The 14,612-nt window shown below is 46.6% G+C and overlaps 1 long non-coding RNA gene across 2 annotated transcripts in view; it reads right to left on the bottom strand.

The window, feature by feature from the left end:
* Positions 1-8,461: 8,461 nt before the first annotated feature.
* Positions 8,462-14,612, bottom strand: part of LOC144691526 (uncharacterized) — a 28,788-nt gene continuing 22,637 nt past the window's right edge. The window contains exons 4-7 of one of the 2 annotated variants that reach the window (XR_013579148.1): positions 13,622-13,783; positions 10,540-10,589; positions 9,538-9,622; positions 8,462-8,640 (exon numbers count right to left, since the gene is read on the bottom strand). This is a non-coding gene — a long non-coding RNA (uncharacterized LOC144691526). The remainder of the gene's footprint in view (positions 8,641-9,537; positions 9,623-10,539; positions 10,590-13,621; positions 13,784-14,612) is intronic. The other variant, XR_013579147.1, reaches the window with a different exon arrangement.

Genomic DNA, 14,612 nt, shown 5'->3' with positions numbered 1-14,612 from the left:
AGAACATAGCACACACCCAAATGGCCTGTTACCTCACGGGCATACTGATGATCTGAGCAGGCAGAGTAGTGCGCTGTACAGTGAAGATCCCGGAACCAGTGTTGCAGTGCTGGGTGGATGGCTATCACAGCGGGAACACGGCGGTCAGTCAGAAGCCGGAGTAACACAGTCTTGAGTTTCTCGGATAAATCACAATATCCGAAATTCCACCACCAAACGTGAGGATGACGCAAAGTATCTTCCTGTAAAAAGCCGATGACTGTGGAGTAAGCGGACTCGGGAACTTGAAGAGTGATAGAATTATTAGGGCAGTCTAAAGTGCAACTGAGTTTGCAGAGGAGATCACGACCCAAAAGATTGACTGGGACGTCGGCCCCGAGGAGGAATTGATGGGACCCTTTCCTTCAGGTCAAAGGTCACTTCTTTGGAAAGTGGCAGTGAAAGCGGTTGTCCCGCGATCCCAATGACGGAAATGGAATCCCTAGAGGGGGTGACATCAGGTACCTCGACAGGCCGAAGGGTAGAATAAATCGCTCCAGTATCGATAAGGAAATTCAAGAGATGGCCATTAACAGACAAAGGGATAGCGGGTTCCTCAATGTTAATGAGAGGTAAAAGGGTGCGGCAACTCTATTGTGTCGTACCCCCAAATGGATTAGCTACCGAGTAGGGGATCGTTTGAGGGGCAGAGTAAGGGTTCGGTTGAGGGGCAGGGGCCGGCGTCTGCTGAAGTGCCGCCTGGGGGGGAACTGCAGGGGGCCGAGGGCAGGTACGGGCCCAATGACCCTCCTGGCCACGGTTAAAACAAGTCAAGCGGCCGCCTCCTTTTGGTCCCACCTGGCGGCCTCTCCCTCTCCCTGGCCGTCGATTCCCCTGGGCACCCTGGTTCCAATTAGGCTGCCACATATTCTGAGGCCACATAACAGGTTGGGGCTGGCAATTGTAAAAGTTGGGCAACTGAGAGGCTAATTGAGGGGCAGCGTAAAATACAGGGGCCGGTGCCAGCGCGGGTGCTGTGAGTGAAGCAGCAGGCAGAGGCGCAGTGGCGGAGGCGTCGCCACTGGAGGCGCTGCTACTGGTGCTGCTGGGTCGTCTAACACCGGTGCCATTATTCCTTTCTTTGGGGGTTTCTGGCAGCGGTTCAATTGGCGTTCACAATGTTGGAGGGTGCTAATAATTTCTTGAAGATTTTCCTTACCTTCCCACCCAATGCAAGTAAGGGTAAAGGTTTTCTTAAGATCAAGCTGCAATCCCTGTACAAGAGCATTAACAAGAGCCGGAACAGAATCCTGAGGATTAACACCAAAACATTTAAAACAAATAGTATGGAATCATTCAACATAATCACAAACATCCTAGTCGGGCTTTTGCACTGTATTGTGAATTTTGTGCCAGTCAACTACATCAGGATAAGCCTTCCACACGGCTGCACAAATGCGCTGCCAGAGTTGTGTCTCCGGATCCGCAGTAAGAGGGTCAGGGCCAGGCAGTGGCCATTCACAGTTTTCCTGAATTGGTCGCCAACACTGGGAACCCAAACAAGTATCAAGAACCACATCTATATCATTACAATTAGGGTTATGACATTTACGGAGAATTTTGAGTTTCTGTATAAACTTCTCAACTCCCTCTTTAGGGTCAGGGGTGGATTCAACAATCGCCCGTAATTCGGAAGGTGTCCATGGAAGGTAGACTTGCATCTGACCCCCTGTAGGATTAGGGTACGCTCTCATTGGCTGCTGCAACGGGGTGCCCGAGAGCGAAGGGTCGGTTGGGAGGCCTGAAGCCGAGTGCAGTCTCTGTTGGGAGCGGGATCGGGTTTGTATGCCGGATCAGGTTCTGGCGCGCTCCCAGGGGGTGGCGAAGCCAGCTGGGCAGCCACAACCTGGGGTTGAACCTGTTCATGATCATCATAAGGGGGAGGGGACCGGTAGACAGGCCAGTCCCGATCGTTGAGCTCATCATCGGACAACAGAGGCGCTGGAGGCTGTGCGGTTTGCTGTGCGACCAGGATCCTGGACTTCTCTTTATTATCGACCTGCTTTCACCTTTTCTCACATTCTTGACTCCTTTTCCTCGACTCTTCTGCCCGCCTCTGCATTTCATCCTTCCACTGGACATACGCAGGCCAACCAACCTTCTTCTTACCCGACTTCTCTACTTCCCTTAAAACATATGCTAAATGCTCAATTCTATCCCGATTAAAAGTTCCATCTAGTGGGAAGCTCTCTCCCTTACCTTGAGTCCACTTAACCCATTCAGAAACATGTTGGACACTTTCAGGTCCATAATGAACATCCATATAAGCGTTTGGGGTTCCCTTTGGAGGGGGAACCTGGGGTTTCTTTGATGCCATATTACCCATTCTCTATCTAATAACTAAGAAAGGCCAGTCCTTGGCGGGTCCCCGACCCGTAATCTACTTAGTCCTTGGTGGATCCCTGACCCACAATCTACTTTCATCAATCAGCCCACTCACATGCTCGAGGGGTCCCGGACCCCGAGCCGAAATCACGCACACACACACACTCAGTACCAACTCCAGGGGCTCCAACCCCGAGTATATACTAAAACTAAACCTAAACTCCAGGGGCTCCAACCCTGAGTATATACTAAAACTAAACCTAAACTCTAGGGGCTCCAACCCCGAGTATATACCAAAACCAAACCTAAACTCCAGGGCTCCAACCCCAAGTATATTCTGGCCAGAGTGGTCCTGGACTGCAACAACTAATCTCCTAAAGGCTTAAATAGATGACTTACCCTAACAGTCAGCCACAGGCAGGCGAAGGCTTGATCACGGGTCAACGAACCCCAGAAGCCCAAATCAGGCTGCCGCAGACTGAGGAGTCCTTGAACCGCGAGGTCCTAACACTGGCGCTCCGTGACCCAACCCTAGGGGTTAGTCATCTCGGTGGAACCTCCAGAAACTGTCGGAGATTAATCACACCAAGGCATCATTTAGAACTTAGAAACCCCGTTTATTACTTGTGCACAAGGGAGACAATACAACGAGAGCTATTGTACCATCTCGTAGCAGAATACACGCAGACATGTTAAAAGCATTTTTACAGCCAATCAGTAAACTTTGCACAAATCTATCCGCTTATAAGTTAATTGACCAATCCATATTTCAGTAAATTTTCATTCCCAGCACAACAGGTGTTTGGTTACGCAGTTGCTTATCACAACCCTGATTACATTCGGCCTGAGAAAGAACAAAATGGAATGTCTCAGCATGTAAGTTTGCGGATGACACAAAGTTTGGCCGGGTGGTTAACAGTGAGGTTGAGTGTCTTGGGCTACAGGAAGATATAGATGGGACGGTCAAATTGGCAGGTAAGTGGCAGATGGAATTTAATCCTGAAAACTGTGTGGTGATACACTTTGGAAGGAGTAATTTGACAAGGAAGTATTCAATGAACGGTATGACACTAGGAAGTTCTGAGGAACAAAGGACCTTGGCGTGTGTGTCCATCGATCTCTGAAGGTGGAGGGGCATGTTAGTGGGGTGGTGAAAAAGGCATATGGGACACTTGCCTTTATCAATCGAGCAATAGATTACAAAAGTAGGGAGATCATGTTGGAGTTCTATGGAACCTTGGTGAGGCCACAGCTGGAGTACTGTGTTCAGTTCTAGTCGCCACATTATAGAAAGGATGTGATTGCACTGGAGGGGGTGCAGAGGAGATTCAGCAGGATGTTGCCTGGGATGGAAAGTTTAAATTATGAAGAGAGGTTGGATAGACTTGGGTTGTTTTCGTTGGAGTAGAGAAGATTGAGGGGTGACCTGATCAAGGTGTACAAGATTATGAGGGGCATGGACAGGGTGGATAGGGAGCAGCTGTTCCCTTTAGTTGAAGGGTCAGTCACAAGGGGACAAAAGTTCTAGGTGAGGGGCAGGGAGTTTAGGGGGATGTGAGGAAAAACGTTTTTACCCAGAGGGTGGTGACGGTCTGGAATGCGCTACCTGGGAGGGTGGTGGAGGCGGGTTGCCTCACATCCTTTAAAAAGTACCTGGATGAGCACTTGGCACATCATAACATTCAAGGCTATGGGCCAAGTGCTGGTAAATGGGATTAGGTAGGTAGATTAGGAGTTTCTCACGTGCCGGTGCAGACTCAATATGCCGAAGGGCCTCTTATGCACCGTGTGATTCTGTGATTTTTTGATACTCGTCCCACCAAAATGGACAACCTCACATTTTCTCACATTATACTCCATCTGCTAAATTTTTGCCCACTCACTTAACCTATCTATATCCCTTTGCAGACTCTTTGAGCACCTATCTTTGTATCAGCAGCAAATTTGGCAATAATACGTCTCTTCATCCCAAGTCTTTAATATATAAATTGCACATATATAAAGAAAAAGCACTGGGGTGCATCCCACTCAGACCTCCCTTGTTAGCCCTGGCAAAATATATGGAGTCAAGGAAAGATTGAAGCTGGGATCTGACAATCTTTCAGGTGAAGTATTTACCTAATGAACCATCAGGTCAGCCAAATGCTTGAACCCAAAACACTCCTGTGGTCTCCTGCCATAACTCTTTTGGGATACCATACTGGAATCTACAGGGTGACAATGTGACTCTTCTGCTAGAGTTGTGACAAGAGGTTGGTAAAATCCCCCTGGAATTTTAAAGCCTTGGCCAGAATTTCTGGACCAATGATGATAGGTTGGAAGGCAAGAAGGCAGGCAAAATGGTGCTGGAAGGCATTTGATGGGATGATAAAATCTTCCTATCTCCATACCATTTAGCCAGCAGTGAGAAAACTGTTGGTCACCCATCAGGAGCACATTTGAGCTGCTTAATTGGCTAATTAAGGGCCAGTTCCAGTCACAATGGCATTTTGCCCACGTAGAGAGGGCCCACTGCTGCATTGGGAGTATAGCAGGTAAACCTTGGCAGCCTACCAGTGGACTCCAGGGGGTGGGAAGGCCTTCTTTTTGGACACTTAATTGCCCGCAAAGGAGCCCCGTCCCACCCCGGTGGCAATGGCTGCCCCAGTGCAACAGTGCTGTTTGCTCTCAGCAACCCCTGGCCCTTCACCAGGGCCTGTCTGCTGGCCTGGTGCTGGCACCCCTAGAGCCCACTTAGCTGTCTTCGAGGGCACAGCACCATCAATGCACCCTCATCCTCCAGGTGCAGCCCCAGCAATGGCCACCACTATTGGCGGTGCTTTTGAGCTGTCCACCTCCTGTGATGGGACCAGCAGCTCCTGAGGGTGGGCCACTGTCATTAATAGGGCAGTAGCCCCAATGACAGCCACTTAATTAGTGGCCACTGGCAAAATGCAGCCCCGAGTCCTGCCACACGCCCAAGCAAGGTCACCTTCTACTTATGTCCATGGCGATGGAACTTCCGCCACTTCCATAAAATTCCAGCCCTTGGTTTTAAATTGTTCTAAACTGAAATTGTGACTTGAATGTAATTTTAAGAGAGATTTCATCTCATTTGCCTTTTATGTTAATTAATTATTGTTGTGAAAACGAATGGCATTGCACATGAAAATTCACCAGAACTTAATCTCATCCGACTTCAAGTTAAGGAAACTCCTGTGTTCATATTGAAAGATAGGAGATTATAGCAAAACATAACGAAACATAAACATGAAAACTAGATGTTGTGCACCTGTGCTGAAATGTAATCAATGTACAAGAAACATTTTGGATTGTAAATGGTTTTACACAAATAATCATCGATACTTTAAAGATGGCAGCAATGAAGAAACAGTAGGACAAACTATTAACAGAATGACTTTCAAATCAATCCTGCACACCCAAAAAAGAGTTTCTGATTGATTTAGAAAATATAATGCTGATCTTAAATTGATACAAGCAAGGGACTATATTTGAAAAGCGAATTCTGAGAATTAATGTGATTTTTGAAATTCATACAGATCTTTACCTTTTGAAATAGAACTGCGTCACTATAGGCTCTTCCCAGTAATGATAAATGAAGTAGTCTACAATTAGCAACACCCCCTCACCCATGCATCATACTGCAGCAAGATGGCAATCTTGTTCTCATTGACTTCCCCAGAAGGACTCTTTGTCTTTGAGATTCAGTCAGCTGCAGATGCAGGGTAATACAACACGGCTTATGCAACAACTGACACATTGATGAGCCAAAGAAAAGCATGACACCAGCAAGTGATGTGTTACGAAAAACCTAAAGAATCAAACTTTAGCCAATGAAGAATTTTTCATGGATTGCTAGCTTCTCACCTTGAATATATAATCACGTGTCAGCGCTGCACTGATACCTGTCTAGAATAAGAAATTAATGCAGGATTTCTAGCAGCTATTGATACTGTATAGGAGACTTTTAAAACAAACTTTTGTTACCCAATCTGAATGCAAGATAGAGGCCTCAAAAATCAGATGCACTGCATCTGTATTTTTTAGTGCAACAGGTGATGCTTTGCTTCCAAAATGGTGTCGGCATTGCGTGCCACACACTTCTGGTGAGGTCATTAGCTTGTGCACAGAGTATGTCCATCGAAAGTAAGCTGAATAGGCAGATTGTGACACCAATCAGCAATGCTGTAATGTTGGAACTCAATGTTCCAGCTAGTGCACTCTCTTAACCTTGCACAGCTTAATGCATGTTCAGTAGCAGAAACAGGCCTATATCAGTGCTATTCAAAGGGATCATCAACTACTTTCAGATTAGTTGCTGATTGTGTTCTACTGGCTGTTGTTGCAATTGTAGAAGTGTTTGGTGGTTTCCAATGTCATTGAAGCCTACAGGGAGTAGTATGGCACATTCTCAATGATTTTGTCCTGATTTCAAGGATTCTGCATAGGTCACTTGTTCCCAGTTATGGATGCAGTAGTTTGTATTCCTCTCTTGGCCTTCAGCATGACAGAGAATAAGCAGAGGCAGCACAGTGCAGGACAAGCTGCTGGAAGAGTGAGGAGGAGGAGGTGGAGAAGGGCTCATAGCAGGAGGCTATATCCACTCAGGGCATTCAGAATGCAATCCCCAACTTGAACCTCAGTGAGGAACAGTGTGTCAGATGTTTCTGCTTCACTAAGGAAGTCCACACTAGAATCTGCTGCCTGCTGCAGCCACGAGCTTGAGCAGGGCAAGTACCATATTGCCAGTGACTGTAGCCATAAACCTTTATGCATCTTGTTCTTGCCAGGCTGGACCACAGGATATTTGCATAATCTCCCAATGTGCCATCCAGTGTTGCATCAGGTAGGTCACTGATGCTCTGTATACCAATAAAGCTAAATATATTTCATTCTCTGTTACCAGAGACAAGCAGCTGGAGTGAGAACGCGATTTTATGAGGATGGTACTGCCTGTACACGTGTCGTTGTGCAAGTGCTGCATGACAATTCTGAAATGTACCCCAAGTGGAAGGATTTCCAGTTCCTCAATGTCTAGTTGGTGTACGACCATACATAGCAAATCATGCAGGTAAGTGCCTAGTACCCTTGCAGCAGTCATACCTTAATTCTGTGGCAGTTTACTGTACCATCTGCAGTTGAGCCACCATGACAAACAAGAGGGTGGCACAGGGTGGCAAGGGGGTGCGATAGCATAGTAGTTATGTACAACCATGGTCTGGAGCCTTGTGTTCAAATCACATCACAGCACTTTGGGAATTTAAAAATTCAGCAAAATAAAGTGTGGGATAAAAAGCAAGAGGCAGTAATAATGACCATGGATGATCATAAAACCCCATTTGACTCATGTCCTTTAGGGAAGGAAATCTGCTATCCTTACCTGGTCTAGCCTATATGTGACTGCAGACCCCTAGCAATGTGGTTGATTTTTAATTGCCCTCTGAAATGGCCTAGAAAGCCACTCAGTTGTACCAAAACACTACAAAAAAGGCACTGTGGGAGAAACTTCACCAACTGGACTGTTGTGGTTTAAGAAGGCAGCTCACCACCACCTCCTCAAGAGCAATTAGGAATGGACAATAAACGCTGGCCTAGCCAGCAATGTCCACACCCCGTGAATGAATTTTTAAAAAATACGCTAACCACATGATTCATGGTGATGGAGTGCAAACTGGGCAGCATACATATAATGGACAAAGCCGCCCGCTTTGATTGGCACCACAAACATTCACTCCCTCCACCACCTACGCACAGTAGCAGCAGTGTGTACCATCTACAAGATGCACTGCAGAAACTCACCAAGGCTCCTTAAACAGCATCTTCCAAATCCACAATGACTACCACATGAAAGACAAGGGCAGCAGTAGATGGGAACATCACCACCTGGAAGTTTCTCTCCATCCTGACTTGGAGATACATCACCGTTCCTTCACTGTCACTGGGTCAAAATCCTGGAACTCCCTCCCGAACAGCACTGTGGGTGTACTTGCACCACATGGACTGCAGCAGTTCAAGAAGGCAGCTCACCACCACCTTCTCAAGGGCAATTAGGGGTGGGCAAATGCTGGCCCAGCCAGCGAAGCCCACAGTCCTTGAATGAATAAAAAAAAATGTTTCCACAAAAAATGTGTTAGAACAGACCATTGAAGAGCTTAAGCAATGCTCCCACCGTCTGGATCGCTCTGGAGGAGTCCTGCAGTAGAGTCCTGCAGATTTGTCGTAGTCTGCTACGTTTGTCAAATCTCACCATCATGAGGGAACAGCCGTTGCCACCAGCTGCATAGCCACTGGTGGAAAGAAGAGGCAACCTACACAGCTCTTTTCTGGTCTGATTGGTCTGTCTCTAATTGACTCAACAGAATGCAGTACCAGTGAACACAACCCAAAGTCCCTAGTTCTGAAGAAGGGTCATTGATCTGAAATGTTAACTCTGTTTCTCTCTCCACAGAAGCTGCCAGACCAGCTGAATATTTCCAGCGTTTTCTGTTTTTGTTCCAAAGTCCACATATAGCTTACCCTCACTCTGTTACTGACCATAACAGCTTTCTCATGGGTACAATGTTAATACCAAAACCACCACAAAATAAAAACTCCAAACCAAATTTATAAACCAAACTATGCCATATTGCATATAAATGCAAACTAATCACTATTGTGTATTCCCTTAGTGGCTGTCTTGGAGCCCCAATGCAGTGCTCCCTAGTAGTTGTTGGATGAATGCTGTCATCCTGAGTGAGGACACCAGGTTCATGCTCCATGGTGCCATCACACTCCTCTGGGCTGACATCTTACCAATCCTAGCAATATGTGGGTGGACAGATTGTTGCACTGCTGTGACACCCTGCAAGACCCTTTGAAGGCCCAAGGCTATGATAGCAGCAGTCTGAGTCTTCATGGCAGCAAGCTGAGGTAGCACGAGAGTCTGCCAATGCACTAAGCATTACAGTGTGTATTCCCTTCTCTGTATCCTCATCTGAATTTTCTGCAGTAGAACTCGTGTGTGGTCTCGCCTTCTGGCAAGCTGGCACCTGTGCTACCCTTGTATCTTTCCCTGACTGCAGGCCACTTGGGCCAGATGCCTCACCGCATGCAGATCCCGTCTCTAAGCAATCTTCTATAGTACCCACAGTGTCAGTTTATGAGCTGATGGTGGTGAGTCCAAGAGGAAGAGACGGTGTTTTTTCTTTAACACAATCTTCCTGTTTTTCCATCTCCCTCTCTTCCACCAATGCCTGGCCAGGTTGCAATGCAAGTGTATCTGAAAGGAAAAAGGCAGACATCTAGGGTAGTGGTGAATAGATGGAGCAAAAGCAAGGGCAGAATTTTAAATCCTGTGGGCAGGCAGGCGCCTGATCCGATCAGGCGTAAAGTCACGTGAGATGATGTCAGGCAAGCGTCCCAATGTCATCACACACTCGCGTGATATTTGCGGGTGTGCGCAAAGTCAGAAGCGCGCTGCCGACAATTAAGCGGGCAATTACACCCATTAGCGGCATAATTGTCTGTGATTTTTCATGGCCCGTCCAAACTTATGGTTAGCAGACAGGCGAATCAGCCAGGCAGCCTTTACATTTTTCATCAAACCTCATCCAAGGGCGGGGTGAAATTTCCGTTAGGAAATAAAATTAAAATAAATATCTGGGGACAGCCTTTTTATGAGGTATGCTTTCAGGTGCTTGATTGTGATGCATGGACATTTTTTGTAGCTTTTTACAGCTTTATTTCATTATTTGCAGGTCTGCAGCTCCCTGAGGCAGCTGTCAGCATTCAGGGAACTCTCTTGCAGGGTTCACCTGCGCCCGCGGTGACATCGTCACCCACTCTCTTCCTGCCCCCACCCCAGCAGCACTGAGCTTTTCAGCACGCGATTCACACTGGCTGCCAGTTAATTGGCCAGCCAGCATGAAATCGTGGTCAGGGGCCATCGCAGCTGGGGGTCCGTTTCCCAGCCGCTCCCGGGCCCGCCGATCGCACGCACCCAATGACTGAAAAATTCAGGCCCAAGACTTACACCATCTGCAGCTTGTAAATCAGAATAGATTGTGGGATGAGAATGTAGTGGGATATGGAAAGGAGAATGAGGTACAAGCACACTGTCATCTTTGATGATTTCAGCCAAGCCACTCAAATGATGGCAACAATTGTTTCTTCTATGGTAAGGATATGCAGTTGTACCTGTGCCCCACTGTTAGGTGCTGCTTCCTCTGGTTAATCACCACCTTGCCCTGCAAGAGAGAAGAAACTGTATCAGTGAATGTGGTACAATGTGTTTGGGTGATGTGTCTTGGTTAAATAGTACATACAGTGTATGCGAGCTGTGAGAGGTGGGTGAGAGGCTTGAGGCAGTGCTAAGTGTGTGAGGGTGAGGTGAAGCTATGAATGTTAAGTATGAGTTGTGATTGATAGAGATTGTTAATAGATGAGTGATGGGGATGTGGTGCAGTGCGTGAGGCTAGTGGAGCAGTTGATATGGTGGGATATGGCATTTGAAGATGCATTTGCTGACCTTGACCATTCGTGTGAGATCATTGAGTTATTTGCGACACCATATCTAGGTCCTTGGGGCTTGACTGCTGACATTGACCACCACAGCTATCTGATCCCACTGCTTCTACAAAGTTTGTCTGGAGGACCTCCTGGCCCCCTGCTGATAGATCCACTGCAACTGCATGACCAAGGCCTCAGCATTGGAAAATCTTGGAGCCTACTCTCTGCCATGTTGTGCCATATTGCAGTTCCCTTCTTGTTAACACACTCATCTGCAACCAGTTCCAGCTCCTGCTGCAGCTAAAATGCACCTCCTTCTTATGAGTTGCAGACTGAAGAGTGCAGGATAGCTTTAGGCGGTGCTGGCCAGTCATGATTTTGCACCCACTGCTCAGACTTGCAGTAACTCAATCTTAGTGCTGGCTGCATACTGTAATCAGTTAGCTGAGCAGGCAGCAGAGTTGGCTTCCTGCGAGGCATGCTCTTCCCAATGCCAGGTCCCTTGATCAGGCACAGAGTGCCTGAGAACGATAGACCCCTCAGAAGGCACAGGGTTTTCTGGGCGGCCTCCTGGATGGTGAGTTCCCCACCCACTGCCGGTTGAATACCACCGGTGGCGGGTGAGGCTCTTAAGAGACTACTTAAGGGCCTCACTTGGCGTCTGGGCTGGAAGGCCACCCGCAAGCCTTCCCAGCCAGGACTTAATTGGATGGAGACAGGAAGACGGTGGGATCTTCACTCCATACCCTCCTGCCCGATAACATAGCACCCCGGCTTCGGGGAACAGGAATTAAATTATGTCCCACATTTGATGAAATTTTTTCTATTTATGAAGGAATGAAAGTGATGACATATTCTGTAGTTTTATAATTTGAGTGAGCAAAATTCACCATATAATGCAAATCACAGAGGTGATTTTCTGCTCCATAGCTTCTAAATTGTACCAACTTTTAGGGAGAAGATGTTGACCTGTTATTCAGGTTTTTGCCTGGATTCTGTTGCCTGCAGATATCCTCTAGTTGTGTGCCTGGGTTGGAATTAGTAGCACCTGCATTAATATGCAGTTTGCATTATAATAGGGGTGTCAGTTGTTGACAGCTTTTCTCTACTTTTGCTAACTCCACCTCAAGTGCAGGTTGCCCCATTAAAAAGTGGGCACAAAGGTTTGTAATGTAGCATTTCACTTGTAGATATTTTGAAAGGAAAGCCTACAAGTTGTACACTTCTGTCACCATTTCTCTGAAAATTAAAGAACATTGTGTTGCACTGACTGTTGGAAAATTTGAAGAGTGTTTGAAGGCCCCTTTAGTAAAATGAGGGTTCCTTTTGGGATATCACTGAATCTGGCTTATTTGGTGCAAGAGGAAGAACAGTTTGCAGTTTGGTAGTGGGGTGAGAGGAGGACACCTGCCCCCTTAAAGGCACCCACTGGACATTCTTAAACCTTACAGAACAGCAGTGCCTTTGAAGGTTTTATCTTCCCAAGGAGACAGTGTAATGTGATCTGCTTCAGAAGGATCTGCAGCTATACAGCAATGCAGGCATTGCACTGTCAGTGTCAGTCAAGGTTACCACTGTCCTTGACTGGATATACATGTCGTATAAGCGTGTTCAGGTTAGTAAGGGTTAATGTGGAACTGGGGAAACAGTACCACCCACAGTATGATGTAGAGAGTCACATGATAGTAGACTGAGGACAGTTGTAGCCTATCAGAAGCCAGCATAGAGACAACACCCATGTAGGGTTGTACCTTGGAGATGTATGTAGTTATAAGTTGTTAAATGTTCAACCATACAAGCCTCCAGACCTCTTAGTGAGACACCAAACAACCTTACAATAATACATACCTGGCCTACTGAATGTTTCTAAATCTCCTCTCTAGGGAAATAGTATCATCACTGTCAGCACTGTCTGTCTCCTGCTCCCAGACTTCCATTATACTGTGCTTGCTGTTGCTCTTGTTGAGCAGACACCATTGCGGCAATGATATTGCTGAAGCTGGCCAATCTTTTGCCTCATTTTGGTGCCTCATCCCACACAATCAGGGGGACAATATGCAGGTTAGCCCTGTATGGCAGCCTCTCAATGCTGACTGAATTCCCCTAAGGCTAAGGCAATAGGCTGGGAGGTGGGAGGGCTTACAACACGGTAAGGAATGCATCAAAAGCAGAGCTTGATGTCTTCCTGCTACCGTGGCATATTGCTAGCAGTGGGAGTCTCAGCGATGGGGTCACCCACTGGGCAGTCAATTGAGTCACATTAGAGCCCAATTAAGGGCCACTTTTCTCCCCTGCAAGCAGTTTGCCTTTGTCGGGAGGGCTTGCTGCTGCATTCCTGAGTGGCAGGGGGGCGGGGGGGGGGGGGGGGGAGTGGTTGTGATGATCACCTCCTTTTAATTGGCTGTCACTGGCAAAATGCTACCCCAGTGTGCCACTGCCTTCAGGATCAAAGTTGGTTCTCACTTTCTGCCCCATCAGTGGGACTCCTATCCTCTTCCAAAGAAGTTCAGTCCTATGTTTTCCCTGCTGTGCCTGAGCACCCATGGATGTGAACATGTCGTCCTCCATTCTAATTAGCCTGTGCCTGTAGCTTCTGGACACATGCCTCACTGAGTCCAACAACCCCTGATGATCTCAAAGAATCTTCTTTTACAAGACAAACTCTGGAGATTAGGATATCTAGCCTCTGTGGCTGTACATGAAGGTGATTTCACCCTCTGTTTTGATACTACCTCTTCTTCCCCCACTGCCTCAATTTGCTCCTGCTTACATGTTTTGGTGTATTGCCCAGTGCGCTACCCTCAACCTCATATGCTAGATTGCTCAGAATGGATGGTTCTATAATGGTAGTTGCCTGACTATGAAGTTGAGGCTAGGCGAACTTTCTGTTGTTTTCTCCTGGGAGGGCACCTCAGCAGTATTCTTCCCACATCTGTTGAGACACAAATGTTAGAAGAACAGTTACCTTCAGCAAAGAGCTGGATTGTTGCAATATTGTTGATCAGTTTATGTGTCAGTGCTTATGGGAGTATATATGATAGAATATGAAGGAAGGATTAATTTGAACAATTACTGAAATGGTGTCATGTTTCCTGCATTTCTGACTCCTGGATTCACCTTCATCATGCCCTTGGATCTTCAAAGTTAAGAGTGGGTTGTTCCTTCCATTGGTAATCCTCTACCTCCTGCTAGGAAGGAGCAATAATAGAGAAAGTTTTAAAGCCTGCATCAACCTGAACTTCCCCTTTTAAGTGACCTTTTAAGGGAAGGTCACTTAACTCCTTTGGCACATACCTGCTCTATGCCAATTAGCCCAGTATTGAGTAGCAGGTGAGCTCACCCACTCCTTTGTGTCCTGTGTGCTAAGCTCATACTTTACTTGAAAGACACTAAGAATTAATATTTCGTCCAACTAGTTTGCACGATGTTCAGCACCATTCACGACTCTTCAGATACTGAAGCAGTGTGTGTCCATATGCAGTAAGTCCTGGACATATTCAGCCTTGGACTCAGTGGTCCAGTGGGAAATTTTGAGATGCAGGAGCTCTAAGAAAGTGTGTTGGCCATATCATTTCTAAATCTACAATTACATTGTTTTCCTATGTATTAATCATTTTAGTCCTTAAAATCAGTAAAATTATGCCTTTTAAGTGAAAAAAAAAGGTACCAGTAGGTATTCTATTTCGCAGTACGTGGTTTTTTTGAAACATTAGTCTTTAGCATAACTAGAATTTCATTATGTAACAGTTTAATTATTTAAT

Source organism: Cetorhinus maximus, chromosome 16, assembly GCF_964194155.1.
Source record: "Cetorhinus maximus chromosome 16, sCetMax3.hap1.1, whole genome shotgun sequence".
NCBI lineage: Eukaryota > Metazoa > Chordata > Chondrichthyes > Lamniformes > Cetorhinidae > Cetorhinus > Cetorhinus maximus.
Note: the sequence above shows the minus strand (reverse complement) of the source record. Positions and strands in the feature narration are given on the sequence as shown.